The sequence below is a fragment of the Amphiura filiformis genome, chromosome 2, assembly GCF_039555335.1.
Source record: "Amphiura filiformis chromosome 2, Afil_fr2py, whole genome shotgun sequence".
In the NCBI taxonomy this organism is placed as follows: Eukaryota; Metazoa; Echinodermata; class Ophiuroidea; order Amphilepidida; family Amphiuridae; genus Amphiura; species Amphiura filiformis.
The window spans coordinates 13348290-13367137 of NC_092629.1; the positions used below are offsets into that span (position 1 = coordinate 13348290).

Consider the following 18848-nt stretch of genomic DNA (forward strand, 5'->3'; position numbering starts at 1 on the left):
GCACAAAAACTTTTTAACCCCCCTGTTCATACACCCAAAACTTTTGAATCCCCCCTATATTCAGAACTCCAAAATTTTATAACCCCCCCCCCTACATATTTTTCAGCCCCCCCTAATAATTGAAGATTCAGTATGTTTTGAAAGTGATATTAGTTCTTTAAGGATGACTTTGGCTATAGGGGTGGGCTTTGGCACGATTTTATGGCACATGATTATTTTGTTCATTGCAATTTTTTCGCGCGCATTTGTCCTGGTAATTAATGTTTTTTAGTTGAACGATGCGATGTGGAAATTTTGGCCCCTGGCTCCGGTATCCCCCTTCGCATTTTAGCATTTAGCATTGATAGCAAATTTTCACGGGAAAAGAGATTTTTTGGGACAGCTTGGAAAAGTTAGGTTACATATCTGAAGGGCCAAAGCTGAATCATGTTGCCTTGCACAGGGCACCCCCGAGAAAATGGTCTCTGGCAGGAGTGATGATGAGTTCACTGACCTTTTAACAAGTTCAACCATGGTTCAACAAAAGTCAATACGATTACGTAATTGTTCCTGTGATGACACACACAGAGGGAAAGTCAATATTTACATTTCTTGGTCATAAACCTCACCTCCATGCAGTAGCCTTTATTATACGCATTATCAAAAACAAATCTACCCATCGTGGCTTAGGGTTTTAATAACATGCTTAATTTCCGGGATTGATTGAATTTAAATAATGGATACACATTTTAAGTTTAGCATCAGTTCAGGGGGGGACGGAGGATTTCTTGATGACTGGCAACCCTTTATTTATTCCCTGGTCCTAATCGATAATCGTGATCAGATTTTAGCAGGCCGGTCTGGATCGGAAAAACTCTGGTAAAAACGCCGCCATTTTGTCGTCGGAAAACACAGTTTTTAAATTCCAAAAAAAGTCAACATTGCCTGATGTTCATGACTTAAAACTTCGTGTATGTAAAGATTTTCGGACTTAGATCATAATGGGCACACCGCAACTCTTTGATTTTGAGAGATTTTGCCCATAAAAGGTCGTCAAATCACTGCAGAAAGCGAACCGGCAACTGACAATTTTCGTATGCAACACATGCATCATTGCATGCACTGTCGACGTCGAGCTGTCATGCATGCAAACCTTTACATTGGCAATCATTGCGTGAATTGCAATGGTGACTTTCCATTTCCAGTACGGTTTACGTTTACGTCGACGGCCAGGACGCCGACCCGGGGACGCCGATCGATGGTTGCATTCATGCATTTGAATCATCATGGACATGGCCATCATCATGATGATCATGGCGGTATGGGCTGATCATGATGAGTTTGATGACAGTACTTCTGCAAAGTTAACTGACATGAATGTTCGGTAAGTAAGTAGCTGAGATCCCCAGTGAGTAGCTCCGAGTCCCAGTCCCAATTATCACTCTCAGAAGTCAGAACTAAACAATCTAATGAATAATATAAATATACCTGGTGTGGGATTCCGTCATTTGACTAAAACATGACAATGGCTAATAGCATGGATACGCAAACTACCATGCTACGGACGCTTTATCGTTTGCAACTGTTTTATGGGTACATGCGTATGTGTGTTTCACGGATCGCAGTGTACGCACGCATTAATGTGCAAGTGTTATGGATACGCACACGTGTGTGCTTATTGGTATATGGGTATGCACACACGCAATTGTTTATGGGTACGCACATGCGTTTGCAAGTGTTTATGGCGCTTTTCTGACTCGCACATGACGCATAGGCCCCTACAGCTCAAATGAGAAGTCACTGCATGCAGCCCATAAATCGTGGCTCTTGAGCCACACACAGTATAGTTAGTGGTGTGTTGGAGACTGATTCTGAACTTAAGACTTAACTAGTGAAGTATTTCTCTAGCGTAGCATGTTAGACTTGCCTTAACTTTGCTTTGCTTGTGGGCAAGCACAGCGCTTGAGTAGCACTAGCAAATTGGCACCCGCAAAAGTGGAACAAGCAACTGTGCGTAGCCACAAACACTAGCAAAAAACGTGTGCTTACCCATAAACAGATGCAGCGACAGCGTGCATACCCATATTCACTTGTGTAGGCCTATGTACACATACACGCATGCAAACAAATTCTATAGAAAAATTATCAAATTCAGTATACATCGTGGAACATATACTCTTTGCGTGGCTGTGCGTAGTAAGCAGTTGTACGCAGATAGCCTCGCTAATATGGACGCGTGAGAGTAGCGTTATGCGTGCATGTGTAGTTAGCATGATTAGTCGCGGAGTAACAAGCGTAGTTGAATGTTCCACGATGTACATGTACATGAATTTAATATTTTTATATTAGTACCGTACAATTTCAATTTCGCCACTTTTGAAGCCAATGTTTGAATAGGATCTATTCCTGAACATAATTGACCGATTTATTGCTCACGAAGCCGCAATTCAGTACAACCAATGTCAACCATCCATGAATATTATCATTTTCATAGTATGAACCAATCAGAGCAAGCGTTAGTAAATTAATAGCTGTGCCTAAATATTGTATAATTGCACTGGCGCGCACTCCAGCGTAATGCGTGCAGTGCTTTCGGATGCGTTCATTTTTCTTGCGGGTGGAGGCATTTATATTTGTTTGTATTTTCCAACATTTTAGTGACAATTTTGTTATAAAAATTATAAAAACCACAGGATTTTTTAGTCGTGTATGAAATAAATGCGTATCACTTAATTGCTCGAGAAATTGTACAAAATAATGCACTTGTACTGAGATGTTGATGCGACTTATGTAATCCGCCTTAGGGGCTCGTGCATTAGACACATGAACATCTCATTACGTCTGCATTATTTTGTACAATTTCTCTCCCAACAAATGATACACGTTTATTAACCTATATTAGTTGTATGCTGCAGCAGCATACAAATTAAAAATAGTTGGTATTTTATTAAGAATGCTGATTTTTTTTTAATACTACATAGGACTAAAAGTTTGTTCGGCTTATAATTGATGAAAAACTCATAACATCATGTCTTGAGATAGAATGGTGTGCACGCAGTTGGGTACAGCACTGACCTTAGTTCCATGTTGTGTATTGTGTGACTGGTGCACCCTAATGTGAATTTACGCATAGCGTGAGTTGGGATTTCTTTAGGCCCATGCCATGGCATAGGCCTAACATAGGTGCTGACTCTGGCCTACTCAACGACTAAATTGGGCTAGGACTAAAAAGGTGTTTGTTTTTTATATGATTTTTAGCTTGACATGAAGTCATGTTTCTTGTACTTTTGCCAACAGCTAGGTCAGTGTGAACTATTGCAGCAACTTTAGCCACATGCCACAGTTATGAGGAGAATATGACTTTACATAGATCTACAGAGTGAACAAATAGCATAAAGACCTGGTATGTACAACAATAATTTGTAATTTTTATTTGATTTAAGGGCATGCATTTGTTAATACTGTGATTTCATCTAATAAATAAATGGAAGATGCAACAACATGTTTAAAATTGACAAAACAGCATTTGTACATCACCTAGTTCATTTTGCCAGATTTTACGTGATGATCAGGGCCTTGCAAAAATACTGCAACATACAAACAAACAGCAGTACCGTAATAGAAATGTTGTTGTGTGCTCTCCATGTGACAATACTGTTTAGCTTAAAAATATTCTTGTAGGCTTACTGTTGCAATGGGCTATTCCAGTTGAAATCCATACAACCCCAACCCCATGGAATACATGCCCTTAAAGCCATGTGTGATTTTTCCACAGTGATGACCTCAATTTCTTTTTGCATGATCGTTATGCCTAATAGCGTACTGAAATACCACGTGAAAGAGTAGTAAGACTAAGCCTGAAGTGCTTTAATTACAGTAAAATTTAAGTTTTTATAATAAAACCTGATATCTCTGGTTTTATTGTGATGGCTGATACATCTCATGCATACATATCATTGAATCAGTGACATATAAACTGTGTGTATCTATCGCTATTTGTCTTAAATGTCTCTTTATACAACCAAGCTGCATGAAGCTCAATGACGATCGGCGAGCCAAAACGCATTGACGATAATTAGGGACCGTTCACAACACTTGTAAGAGGGGAGCCTGATGCAAAAAAATTTCATCACAAAAATGTTTGGGGGCCCCTTGGACCTTTACAGCCCTCGAAAATTATGGGTCAACCCCATAGAAAAGCGTATAACTCAATTTTCCCAGGAAAATTTGTGGTCATTTTTTCAGAGCCCCCCCTTTAGGAGGGTCAAATATTTTCAGGGCCCCCCTTTCCTTTTTTGCATCAGGCCCCCCCTAACAACTGTTTGTGAACGGTACCTTACTACAGGCACTGGAATGAAATGGCAATTTTCTTTGTTTTACCGCATTTGTTGGCTCGAAGTTAAAAGGGGACATAATGTGATTAGTGAAAACTATGGAAACAAAGAACCTATGATTGAAATTATGCGCATTATTCAGGGGTGTGAGAGTTCATATTAAAATCTGAATTAAATTATAGGAGGTTTCCAAATTTCAGAATTTTGAGGCTCTTTTATTTGTGGTCACTCACACCCCTGATTATTTGCTTTAATCTTCCACACAAGGAGTGTGAATTTCAAATGGGGTTACCTGAATTGGTGACCTATGTCTTCCATAGGGGTGTATGGATTTCAACTGAATAGCCCAATATTACAAGTATCACAGTATTGTCTTTAATTATTTCATTTTACAGAATATGAACTTGCACCTCTGGAAGAAACTGGTCTACAGCAACAACAAATACCAGAGATGGATGGCCGGAAAAATTGTGCCCCCAGCATCATTTACTTGAAAGTAGCTCCTCCTGGCAATTGGATTTAGTATCAGAGTGGAAGTCACCTATGACATATTAGTTGCCCAAGATCAAGTCAACCCACCACGCTAAGTTTGATCTACAATTGGAATTTGGAAATCAGTATAAAGATTATGGTTCTCTTTCCTAAACATTAAACTTTGTTTGTTTTGAATGGGAACGAGCACTGCTAAAAAAGATTTGTTAAGTCGAGTCATTCAAGTTGAGTTGGATTCGACTCGACATTTTAGCCTTTAGGACTCCAGACACGACTCGAGTCTGAAAATAATGACTTGAACTCAAGCTTTAGGACTTGAGTCTCAAATCCAAATGACTTGCCTCGAGACTTCAATGATTTCACTTGAGACTTTGGTGACTCGGACTTGACTTGGATCCAGGAATTTTCAAAAGAGCGAGAGCCATGTCAAGCGCCGATCTGTAAAAATACATAAAGTCAGGCGCCGCTCTGCAAAAATTGTAGGGGCACACACCGGTGCGCCCCCCCTCTAATCTGCCCCTGACCCAAGTTGTATTCAGTGGCTCTAATTCAGCTGCATTTCATAGTGTAACATTATTTCCACATCTATAAATGCATGGTTTTAATGGTTTAATTCTGATGAGCTATGTACACTTATTAGGGCACAGCACTGGTAGTGCTGTGATGCATGCATGTATATATGTGACACGATCTGGTCCATGGGGGCCAAAGGCGGCAAACATGAAATTGAGATAAAGGCAAACATATGGAGTAAAAGGCAATAAAACACAAAAGAAAATGTACATCACAATACCTCATAACTTTAGAACCAAGTATGCTAGACCTTTGGTGTTTTTGGTATATGATAGCATAATGTTACTACAAGGTAATAATTATGGTAACTCAATTTTCAAAAATGCCTCCTTTTAATTTGGCCCCCATGGAGCAGATCGTGTCACAATATGTGACACGCAGTGACACAATCTGCTCCATGGGAGCCCGGGGGCACTCGAATTTTAATTGTTATATTACCGTAACCACTCAGGTATAAGCCCACCTTCGGCTATAAGCCCACCCCCTATTTTTCAAACCATTCGGGGAACAAGGGTGCACTCGGGTATAAGCCCAGCAGTCATTTTGGCTTAGTTCTTAAATCATATTCATAACGCAGCAAGTGCTATCCAATCACAGATAATAACTTTTAAATATGCGACGCAAATGCAGGTCATTGAAAAAGTATAATGACCGCTAAAAGTACGCTCTACAATGACCGCGTTATATATGATGTGTTACGCGTTCAACAATTTACGTGGGCGCTGGCCAGTATTTGGATATCGCATGATTGCGTGCAAGGCATTAGCCAGAGGGGGTGTCCAGGTGTCATTTGGACACCCTGTTTTCAATTTGGACACCCTAAAATTCTGATTTTTATAATGGAGTGAATACATGTAGGAAGTGGACACTCTGATTTTGTAGAATAAGGTATTTTTGACCATTTTGGACACCCTAAAGACACCCCTCTGGCTAATGCCTTGATTGCGTGCTAGTGTAATTGGTCGCTAGCAGTATTTCCTTAATGGGCTATTCGATTTTACAGGAAAACGACAGATAAAGTTAAAATTGTGTTCTGTTTTCAAATTAAAAGAAGAAAATGTAACATTAATTGAATTTTAAAAAAATTGAAAAAGTGACGGTTAAGAATGAGGTTAGTGACTTTGCATCAGTTATTTTTCAGGTATTGTGAAATATCTAAACATTGTGCTTTGGACCTCGGATATACCTCGGTTCAATGTTTAGATATTTCACAACAAAACTTAGGCAGCCAGGTGTGTAGGGATCGAGTGTTTTACACACCCAAATTTGTAAATACATTACACACCCAGTTTTTACCCACATGGCCTATACTTTGTACACAAATCTTAAATTTACACACCCAGTTTTTTGAATTTACACACCCAAACTTCAAATCCTGCCTAAGACCCTGTTTCACAATACCCTCAAAACAACTGATGCGCAGTCATTAACCTCTAATCAATGCTTTTCTTTCACATTTAAGGTGGTACTACACCCCTGGCCAATTTTGTGCCTATTTTTGCATTTTTGTCAAAAATTATAGCGCATTGGTGACAAGTAAGATATGTTATATTATAGGGGCAAGGAGTACAACTACTGCACTGAAAATTTTATTTCAGCACAGACAACAGTTGTGGAGTTACAGTAAAAAATGAGGGAAAACCAATATTTGATCAATAACTACCGTAGAAACCCGTCTATAAGGAATAGAAGCGACTGTGATGATAGCATATTTCACGCTAGCGCCCTCCACAATATTATATCATTATGGAATTTGAGCAAATCATTTACCGACACAAGCAGGTATACAATGTATTATTTTATCTTTATTTCAGCATCTCACGAGCATAGCTCACTTGGCAAGGCATAAGACTTTGGTTCTTTAGATCGGAAGATGGTGAGTTCGAGCCTCATCACGGTCACACAAACTTTTATAAACAAAATATTGTTCAAACTTTTCATTTATATTTTCTTGCATTTTCTAAAGACTCCTTTCGTGATCATTTTTTTTTCATATTTAGTTTATTTATTCTATTGTTTTTCTTTTATTGTTTCTTTTCTTTGTCTTTTTTTTTTTCTTGTTTAATTTTATTTTTCTTTATTTTTCTTTGATTCATATAATATTGGCAGGATAAGGAGAGGAGGGAACTAAAGACCCATTCAGTGATTTGCTCATCCGGACGATCGTAAAAATCATCAAAATTCACCTTTGTCATTGTCATTGTCATAGATGTGGTAACATAGCCTGCTAGTGGTTCAGCAGAAAACCGTGTGACACATAATATACATTTGGCTACATTTTGTTATACGATAAATACTGAATTTATTAAACATGGTAACAAATATTCTCTAGCAGATCGGTTATACGATGGAACTGGTAGGCATAGGCCTATTATAAATTCGGGATATTAAATATCTTCCTGACGAGACAGATCTGCGCATGTGGTCAAAGACGATTCCTTACTAGCCACAGACCGTCCGCTGGAATTAGTTGAACATGAACCATTCGCTATGGCTGTTGGTCGGACCTCTCATCTCTCCACATCGATTGTGACCTATAATCCCGACATTGCCCTTATGAACTCACATCCTCCTGTTTTATTTCAATACGCTGGCGGTTACGTAATAATCGGATTAACTACCATAGCAATAGGTGAAAACAATTTTTGAATATACCGCGTTATACACTGATACGTTCAGGCGGTACCTCTTCATTGAACCATATCATGCTGCACCTGTAAGATCTTTGAAAAGACCAGTATTGTATTCAATCTATATGATTGCAGACATACACAGTACAGGTGATGAGTGTAACCTGCTTGTAGCGCAGCGCGATATGTTCAAAATTGTTTTCACCTATTGCTATGGTAATTAATCCGATTAATTACGCAACTTCACCAGCGTATAATGGCCGAATAAATTCTGACCATCACTTGGCTTGTTGGCTTCGTCTATACTACAATTCGCTGTCGAAGTGACGTAATAATCGCAATAACTACCATCAAGCAGATTGCACTAATCACCCGCGTATGTCACCAAACATAGATTGAATACCACTCTTTTCATAAATACTAATCTTACATGGCGAGTGATTAGCATTTCTTTGACAACTATGGTTTAATGCATAGGTGCCACGTGAACGATGAAGTGCAGGGCTATATATTCAAAATTGTATTCATCAATTGCTATGGTAGTTAATCCGATTAATTACGCCACATCGACAGCGAATAGCCTATAGTATGGGTTCAAGTGGAACAAAAATAGTGTATGTCCATTGCTAGCTATGGTAATTAATCATGTTAGTGTTTACATCACTACTTCGGTGAAGACAAGAGAAGTGTGCCTTCTCTACCAACGCCTGTGATATAACAGGTGCAAGCGAAACAAAATTGAATGACCAGAATAGTTTCCTTTGTCAGATGAATTGATTGAAGTTTTTGAAGACACTCTATTCTTGATGGGACAATAGATTCAAATATGGAATAATTATTATTCCTCATCTATTTTTTTTATTTAAAAAACTGCAATTGTGGCAACAGAACAATATTTATTTTGATTTCATTTCAAGTAGAAACAAAATCGTGCTTAAGCCAAAAACGCACCCTACCTACCATTCCTCAAGAATTGGGATGGCACAAAGGTGCAACATAGGTTTTATTGCAAAGACGAGGACAGACAAGTAGTTACAACACATCTGTCTAACTGGGTTTCGCTATTATTTAGAATAAATGCTTTTACTAGTTTCTATAAAACCACAAAATTACTAAAAAAATATTTAAAAAATATTTAAAAAAATATAAAAAACACCTAAAATTAAAAGTAGAAAGGTAGATTTGAAGAAAGATAAAAGAACATGTCAAAAGTTAAAATTAAACGAGAATGAAAAACGGAACCGGTGCCCGGACCATGCTCTCTTCAGCATGTCTTCAGTTCCAAAGTCTGACGCTCTATCAATTGAGCTATACGATCCTGATATACTGAAACAGTCGTTATTATGTCAATACAATTGATTGGTGTTACAACATACTTAGATGGAATGCATAGCCACCCAGTGCCAGTATATATTTGTTCAAACTCCAAATACAACAAGCAACCAATTTTATTGAGGGCGTTTCTTAGGTATATCCTTGTAGACGGGGTTTTACGGTACTTGTCTTGATTCACTGAAATTCCAGTGTAGTAACTGGATTCCTTGCCCCTATATACATAACTTTTGTTACCAGTGTTTTATTAGTTTATGAGAAAAATGCAAAAATAGTCACAAATTTATTAAGGGGTGTAGTACCACCTTAAGAGATCTAGAATGAGCTGCGTTTATGGCGTTTCGACAGTATTTTTGTGGGACATGAGAGCACCTCAGACGTGTCGAATTGCATTCTGAATACTGAAGCATGTCTTTCTGATATAAAATAATTTTTATTTTTTGAAATTCACGATATAATACAAATTTTATGACAAATTATTAAAATTTGATATTTTTCAAATTTTTGATATATAACAGTCCTCGAAATAAATTTCATTAATCTAATGATATATTCTTAAAGTGTATATAGCTGGGAGGAAAAGCCGACGATCAATTGAAAATTTTGACCTTTTATATTGAAGATATGGATTTTTTTCCCAAAAGACCTATTTTTTTTGGGTGTTTTGGGAAAAAAATTCATATCTTTAATACGAAAGGTCAAAATTTTTAATTGATTGTCGGCTTTTCATCCCACCTACATACACTTTAAGTATAAATCATCAGATTTATAAAGTTTACTTCAAGTACTGTTAAATATCAAAATATCAATTTTAATGATTTGCCATAAAATGTGTATTACATTGCTAATTTCAAAAATCAAAATTATTTGATATCAGAAGGCCATTCTTCGATTCAGAATGCAATTCGATATGTCTGATGTGCTCTAATGTCCCACAATAAATACTGTCCAAACGCTCATACCCCTTCCCTTAAGAACAAATATTTTAACAATATTGTTTAAAAATTAACATTCCATACTTAAAACTTTTAAAAAATTGACAAAGATGATAGAAATTACTGATACATTGGGCATATATTTTTTCTTATTGTTAAATTCAACTACTAGCCCCTCCCCGGTTATAAGCCTACCCCCATTTTTGCCCGGGGGCCACTTCAGTATGATAGTGTACACATGTGTGACCAAATTTTCTTTAAACACCCCCTAAACGAGTTTTACCATACCAAGAAATTTAAGCCTAAATTAGGTCAGTTAATATAAAATATACCCTCTAATGCAGGCATGGGATTTTCCAGTGAAAACACTGGAACCAGACTTTTGTGATGTCAAAATTTCCGCAATTTTATTAATTTTCAGCCGTTTTTCAGGTGTTTTTGGCCAATTTTACGTGCTTTTCCAGACTTTTTCATAAATGCGTTGTCCCATGCCTGCTAATGTGTTTTTTGGCTAGTAACAACAATTTGTAAATGTACCCTAAACAAGTTGTTCAGTTTCAGAAAACTACCCTTATTCTTGAAAATCATTGTTTTTTAGACCCTAAATGCATAATTCGCGTAACATAAAAAAAAAAAACCTTTTCCTTGTTTTTTTTTTTTGCATGTGTGTTGAAATGCAGTTTTTGTGAGTACAATTTTTACCAAAAATGTGAATATTAAAATAGCTATAACTTTGAAACTACATTAAGTATGAACTTCATAATTCATATTTGCTGTGGAGAATTATACATGTCATATGTACAGGGTTGTAGCTAGGATAGTTTTTGTGTGGGCGGCATTTAATGAAAATCTTGCATATTTGGCAATTTTTTTGCCAAAATGGGCCAAATTCTTGACTTATCCAATAAAATTGTGCAATTTTGGCCTCTGAGTGGTGGGCTCCAGTGCTAAAGTTGCAGCTGACTGGTGGGCTCCAAAACTGAGTGGTGGGCTCTGCCACAGTGCCACCCACCACCGCCCACTGTAGCTACATCCCTACATATATTCAATATTTGTTAACGAAAAAAATTGCATCTCTATATCTTGATGAGATAGTTGGAGGATATACATTATTTTGGTGATTTTGTACAATTTTGACCGAAAAAAGTTAACAATGGTAAATCATGGAAAAAACAAAATTAAAGATATTTGGAATAAAGAGTATACCTGTATTGATATGAATGTGTACATCAAAAAAAGTCAATCATTGCAACTTTCTAAAACCAAATGTTTTTGACCTATGACCTCTTGAAAATCAAAGGTCAGCATAAAATGCTTGTTTTGGGCTGTAAATTACTGGTGCAATTTTTGGGTACAAATTTGAATTTTTGGTTAAAATGGGCATTTGTTTTGTTGCTATAGGTCTTGATGTTAAATGGTACCACAATTTCAGGATATTTGCAGAAGTCACGGGTTGTTCAGCTACCGTAGCAACTATGTTTCCCACCATTTTTTCAGTTGATTTTGATGGCAAAACTGCCAAAAACTATTTTATGTTGACATTTGATTTTCAAGAGGTCATAGGTCAAAAACTTTGGTTTCAGGAAGTTGCCATGATTGACTTTTTTGATGTACACATTCATACCAGTGTATTGGTATTTCAAATATCTTTAAAAAATTAAATTTCATTTTTTACCATGTAAAATTAACTTTCTTTGTTCAAAATTGAGCAAAATCATCAAAATAATGCATTTCTCCCAAAATATTGCATCAAGATATAAAGATGCATTTTTTTGTTAACAAATATTGAAAATAACAAATTTACAAACTGCATTTTCTACCCAAATATCTCAGCTCATTTGGAAATGCCAGCTGGGTTAAACGGAAAGATAAGGCAACGAAAAAAGAAAACCCTGTTCTACTGGCCCGACTGAACAAATTGGGGAAAACTTAAAATGAATCCCGACCCAAATTTCAGAAATTTCAGAAACAAAGTTTTTTTTTGCATTTTTCTCAAATTGCAAATTATTTAAAGAGTTTGGTGCTTTTTTTGGGTCATTTCAAAAACAAACAAAAAGGCCGACCGACCCTACTTGGTCTGTTCGCCTGTAGAACAGGGTTTCTTTTTTTCGTCGCCTAATGGTTAATTCTAACCTAGCTGGCACCTTTGTCTAAAGATAATGCACAAAAATCTTAACTAGAGCAGATAGACCGAAGTGGCCTCTCTACTAATTATCATGGTTGTTATGTACATTTAGTTGTTGTTTGTATTGTTGTTAGGTTGAGTTTTGAAGTGTCAACTGTGCGGTGGGTCATAGTTTTTTGGACCTGAATTTGGCTCGGACTCAAATATAAATGAACTGGGCTCGGCTCAGGCTTGAATGAAGTGGACTCAGGTACACAAAATGGTCTAATAATTATGTACCAATAATTAAAATTAAACCTGTAAGTCGATGTGGTTGTGAAATGTTTTCAATTATGAAAATATAAATGTTTGTAATTTACCATAAATGTGCCTTTGAATGTAAATTTTATTTTTTGTTGAAAAGTCCAAGTTTGGAAAATATGCATTCAGGACAAAGTCTATCACTAAATATGTTATGATTCTTCTCAACTTTCAGACCAAACTTGAGACTTGTCTCAACCTCAAGATGACTCGAAACTCAGGTTTAGTGACTCAACTACAAGTCTGTTGCAAAACAAACAGCAAAAACAGCTATTTACAAAATGTTGGAGGGCAATTAAATTAAATCCTAGTGTATAAATAAAAAAATAAAAAACTTCATATTAAGACTTGCTCTTACTTAATGGTGGTGTAAGGTGTTCCTCAAGGCAATGTCATTGGTCCTGTTCATTCCATTTTACGGCAAGATTAGTGATCAATGATGATGCTTTGCATGTTCCAAACTCTACAGAAGTTTGGAAGTAATGTTGATGATTTGACCATTGGTGAGCACAGGGCCCACACTACAGGCTCTATCAAAACGATTGGTACCCGTCAATTTGGATGTTTATTGAAAAGCCTGCCTTTTCCAAATGCAACATTGGAAACTCTTGAAATGTCCAGAATGTATAGTTTATGACTTTTTATGGCAGTTAATGTACAAATTATTTGGATCTCTGATTTTTATCTGACATTTCAATTTTTTAATTCAATTTTCGGTCTGTTAAAGGGCATTTCGTGATCCACAGCCTCATCCCCCACTTTTCTCAAAAAAGTTGAGATTTTTATATCACTGGAAACCTCTGGCTACATAATGTTTATGTAAAAAATATTTCTTGCAGATTAATTCGTTTTGCAAAGATATTGTGAAATTTGAATTTCGTTCTGGTGCACCAGAACGAAATTACAACGCATTGTCTATGGAGCAGTGTAATACATATATCATGCATAACTCGCAAACGCAAAATCGGAATCAACTGAAATTTTGGGAATAGGCTTTTTTCGTGGATATGTACTGAAAAATGTCATAAAAAGAGGATGCTAGGATCACGAAATACTCCTTTAAGAATAATTAATTCGAATCTGGTTTTATCATTATTAAATATTTTCTAGTGTACAATATTAAATAAAATATGTTATACTTGATATTGTCATAATATTGAAATTTGTAAAAATGATGAAAAGCTACAATGTGAACAATAAATAATATTAATAAAACAAAGTACGTGTTACAGATCTTTAATAGTAATTGTCTCATGGCTAGTAGAACTCTACTAGTCTCCAAAATTAGACATGTTGATGTTAGAGGTTAATCACTAGATATGATTTTGTTGTAGGACTTTCAAATCAATGCACGAGCCGCTTTAATATTTTGTAGAACAATGCGGGGACAATCACTGTTATATGCGGTCACCTCACTGAAAAATGGGTGATGGTGATGTGTGGCCGACATATTTCAATTAATGTTCACCCAATGACCGACCCTCTTTTTTGTTTGCTGTTATCCAGTGACCCGCTCAAATAGTTTTGAACTATTAAATGTTAGATAAGCTCTAACCAAATTATCCTTTTGAGTCAACCAGAGTTGTGCAATTTTCCCTCACTGAATTTTCCCAAAATTTTACTCAATTTATTTAGGCTCCTGTTTAACCCAAAACTTGCTAGGTTTCGCTGAATCCATTTTTTGGGGCTTTCCCTACACTCTGCTGTTTCAAGCAGAACATTATATAATATACCAAACTTATTCTCGGCAAAACTTATCCCCATCCCAGTTTTCTTCTACCCGAGCTCTATACATCGCTCCAATTTGAATTAGAAATAACATATACAAATGGTTATAGGGCTATGCTATTATGAGCCCTGGGGAGGATGGAGGGGGGATTTGTTTGGCAAGAAAAAAAAAAAGGGGCGGGGCAAAATTTATTTGCAGGTTGAAATGAGGGGAAAACTTTTGGCACACATTTATGGGGCATGACACCTATCAAACAGTACGGAAACGTTCAAATTTGCAATAGGCCTATGTTTTGCTCGGCCCCCATATTTTGAGATTTAGATTATCAGTTTTTCATCCACACCGGGAGAGCCTCGGAGGGGACATGAGTGGTAGGCTTAGATTATTTTTTATAAATTGTTCAAATACAATGCAATGGCCCTATGAGCGAATCGCACCATTTTAGGCGGAATTTGCCCAATTTTAGAAAAAAGTCCCAAAATGTGTCAGTGACCAGATCAGAGGCAATGACCCGCACGGGTTAAAACAAATTACGGCCCCATGGCGCCCCATGAAACTCCCTATCTCGGGTTGGAAAATTGTTATGACACCCCTTCCGCGCACAAATGATTCCACAAAGTTCAGGTGTTTAATTCCCGTTTAATTATTAGGCCCCTATAGGCCTAGCTAGGCCTATTAGACCTAGATTCCACAAAGTTCAGGTGTTTAATTATATTCCTAGGTTTATATAATTAAACACCTGAACTAATAATAGGCCTACTGGTCTGTTTTGTTCCCTTAGGCCTAAGCCTGAAGTCCATTTGGAAAGCGCGCGAAAGTTTTGTAGGCCTATTGATTGTAAATCAACTAGTTTTTCAAACAATATTTAGGCCTAGGCCAATTATAGGCCTAGTCCCAATCCCAAATAGGCTATAGGCCTATCATCATTAATGTTATGACCTAGTAGCGCTTCTTCCCCCCCCCCCATATTTTGATGACCCCCTATATAGGCCTAGGCCTATTCATGGCCCATACCCCCCCCCCCTCCGGTTAATCCTTCTACAGGGAGTAGGCCTAGGCCTACTGATTTGGATATCATAGGCATAGAATCCAAGATTCTGAGCATGTAGTTGTTAATGATGTGTTTTTTATTTACTTTGAAAAGTGTATGCATTTCTGTATTTTAATTTTGTATAGGGCCTACCGCCTAAATAGTTGTAGGCGTACTGTACAGGCCTATTCTATATAAATTGCATGTTGATAATTGTTGCATTTTAATGTTGTGTAAATGTAGGCCTATCGCAGGGCCCTCGTTAGACCAGTGTGACGGGACCGAGCGGCTAGGTACTTAGCAAGTGGTTTTATAGGTGGGCTTGCCGGAGCTAGAATCCGGCTATGCACTGGAGGAGTCTGTGATGGACCTCAAAGAAACTGCAGTGATATCTCGTTTTACTTCAACAATGTATACTGATTTATTCGTGGCACTTGTCTTATCTGTATTACATACTACGGCTTCCAGAATATACTTTATCTCCACAAAGTAATACCATCTCACATATCGATCAACACTAGCTTTTAATCTGGCCAGCAGGCTGTCTCACGCGTCACAATAACCGGGCAGCAGGTAACAGTAACCACAAGTTGCCGTACCACTAATAACACGCTACACAACGGCAACAATCTGATTGGTAAACCCGGGCCAAATTAACATGCTAGAACACGCCACACCAAGAATCTAGAACGATCATCACAGGAGTCAAATAAGAAAAATGTGTTAATAAAATTATATAACATGATAGGCCTACAATAGTCTCTATGTTATCTAGTACAAAATGAAAATTTGGGCATAGTGGTCCCATGCGAAGCGCCATGTTAATCTCGACGACACTTGCGTACGACATGCAAGCATGTAGTGGCAAAGTATCATCACAAAGTTTGACAAATATGATATAAAACAACTACCTATTGGCATACGAAAAATTGGGCAGCATGGCCCCACGCGGCGCATGCCAATAGGTATAATACATGCAAATGACATAGTAGTATGCATTGGCACATATTAATATTTTGATAAATACACAAGTTTTTGAACGCAATTGAAAATTTGCACATAGAGGCCCCTCTCTAGGTGCAGACCAGATTTTCAACAATGCATAAAAGATGACATACGTATGTATCTTTACGATACATGACGTATATATCTCTATGCATCATCACTCTTAGAATTACGACATGGTAAACAATATAGATTTCAACAGACTATGTGTTATAAACAATAGCACTATACAAACCATTAGGCCCTACTATACCATTAGGCCTTGTCACTACCTCCATCACTCAGAATTTGGATTGGTCAATTACTTCCATCACTCAAAGTTCAAGCCTCCATCACTCAAAACTCGGACCGACTAACTCCTCCATCACCCAAACTCGGACCAGTCAAACTCCTCCATCACCCAAACTCGGACTAGTCAAACTCCTCCATCACCCAACTCGGACTAGTCAAACTCCTCCATCACCCAACTCGGACTGGCCCAACTCTCCTCCAAATACCCGCAGTACCAGGGCACCAGCCCACGTTGAACCAGGACACCAGCCCACGTCGCACCAGGACACCAGTCCATGTAGAACCAGGACACCAGTCCACGTAGAACCAGGACACCAGTCCACGCAGAACCAGGACACCAGTCCTACCCGACGTGTTCCTCCTCTCTACTACCCTTAACTCTCCCAATATCACTCTCCGCAGCAATTAGGCCCCAGACCTCCTCTCTGCTACCATTACCCGATGATGTGTCCTGGGCTGCGCCACGCTACTGCCAGGGCCCCTTGGACTTCCTCCTCTTTTATGGACCCGTGCTCCTTGCTCCGTGCTCCTCTCTCTCCCGCACTGAAAAGCAAACATACACGTGCACGTAACCACAACACAATGTCTGTTGAAATCACACATAACAATGATAAAAATATACCATATCATCTTACCAATAACTTTCCGTGAGCACTTAATATTCACATATTATAAAAATAAAAATACATGAATATTTAAATATACTTCACACAATTTATAGGCCAAAATAAGATCATAGGCCCTGCACACGACATGTTTTGTAATAAAGACCTAATTAATCTAAAATAGTATCTGGGTGTGACTTGCGTGAGTTCCACATAAATACTCTGATCCAAATGTTAAAGCCTCTATAATTAGACAAAATGTAATTTCGTTATTAAACAAATGCTTTTAGCTGAGGCTACAATGTCTGCATATCAATAATAATCATGAATAATGTCAAAAGTCAGACAATATAAATAAACACATAATAAATTGTGAAAAGTGAGAAAGAGAGTGAGAGTATTATTTTCCAAACGAAAATAATACAACCCGAAAATATAATAATCCCTATTAAGATTAGACGCAACTCGCCATCTCTAATAATTAATCAAATCCAAGATCCAAAATAATATTCGGGGAAAACCCGAGTAACGCAATTAGCGCATGTACATGTATATGTGCTACCTAGTAATGCGCTGTGCGGTACGTATACCTTTGACCTCATGACGTGACTATGCACCAATCTGCACGTACGCCATCTAGCAATAATGGAACCCAAATAAATTTAATCACAAAATAATCTAAGATAGACGAACTAAATCAGCCATTTCTCTCTTTCCGCTTTACCTAGAAAATTCTGTTATATACCAAAATGAGCAGCAAAGAATACCATATTGTTTAAAACATATGATTTCGAAATACGAACACGATAAAGCATGATTTTGGGGGTGAATTTGTGGCCAAAACCCGATAAGAAATGAGCAGAGATGCTATGCTTTCCGTATACACGCACACGGAAAATAAACAACGAAGCATCACTCGAATTGCTCACAGAAAATCACTTAAAATACATTCTAAAATTAATTTCACGACTCCCAAATCACCTCTACGTGTTCTATACATAATAATCTAAGTTGAGTTGGAATGATTTAACTCCCAGAACCATATAAAAAAATAAAAATAATAAAAGAATAACGAAAGAACAAGAGAAATATAATTACCTAGAACGATCATCACCGGAGTGGGGAAATTTCCACTCCAGCGAGACCGCATGGTAAGCAGCCAATCAGCGAGGCGTATTACCAGTTAATTGATTGATTGATAATGACGTAATGCAAAACGAAAATTCGCCTTTAAAAAGGCGCACTACGTGATTTGGATAGCAAAATTACAGGATACTACTTTATAATATTTAATATTTCGAATCCCGTCACACAGCCCCCTCCTAACATTATTGACGCTCCGTCAAAATGTGATCTTTGAAACACTAACGGGGTTCGAAATTGTCTTACACTACACATATATATACACATTTACTCTACAACATTTTTAAATATAGCGTCCTATGCTCCTTCCGGCTCAGTCATGGCAATGGTAGTCAGCTTAATCAT

The 18848-nt window shown here is 37.5% G+C and overlaps 1 long non-coding RNA gene across 1 annotated transcript; it reads left to right on the forward strand.

Annotated features, from left to right (window-relative positions):
• The first annotated feature begins 1238 nt into the window (after positions 1 to 1238).
• Positions 1239 to 4774, forward strand: LOC140135426 (uncharacterized). The gene is made up of 3 exons (XR_011856510.1): positions 1239 to 1363; positions 3277 to 3382; positions 4709 to 4774. It is a non-coding gene; the product is annotated as an uncharacterized lncRNA (long non-coding RNA).
• The last annotated feature ends 14074 nt before the right edge of the window (positions 4775 to 18848 follow it).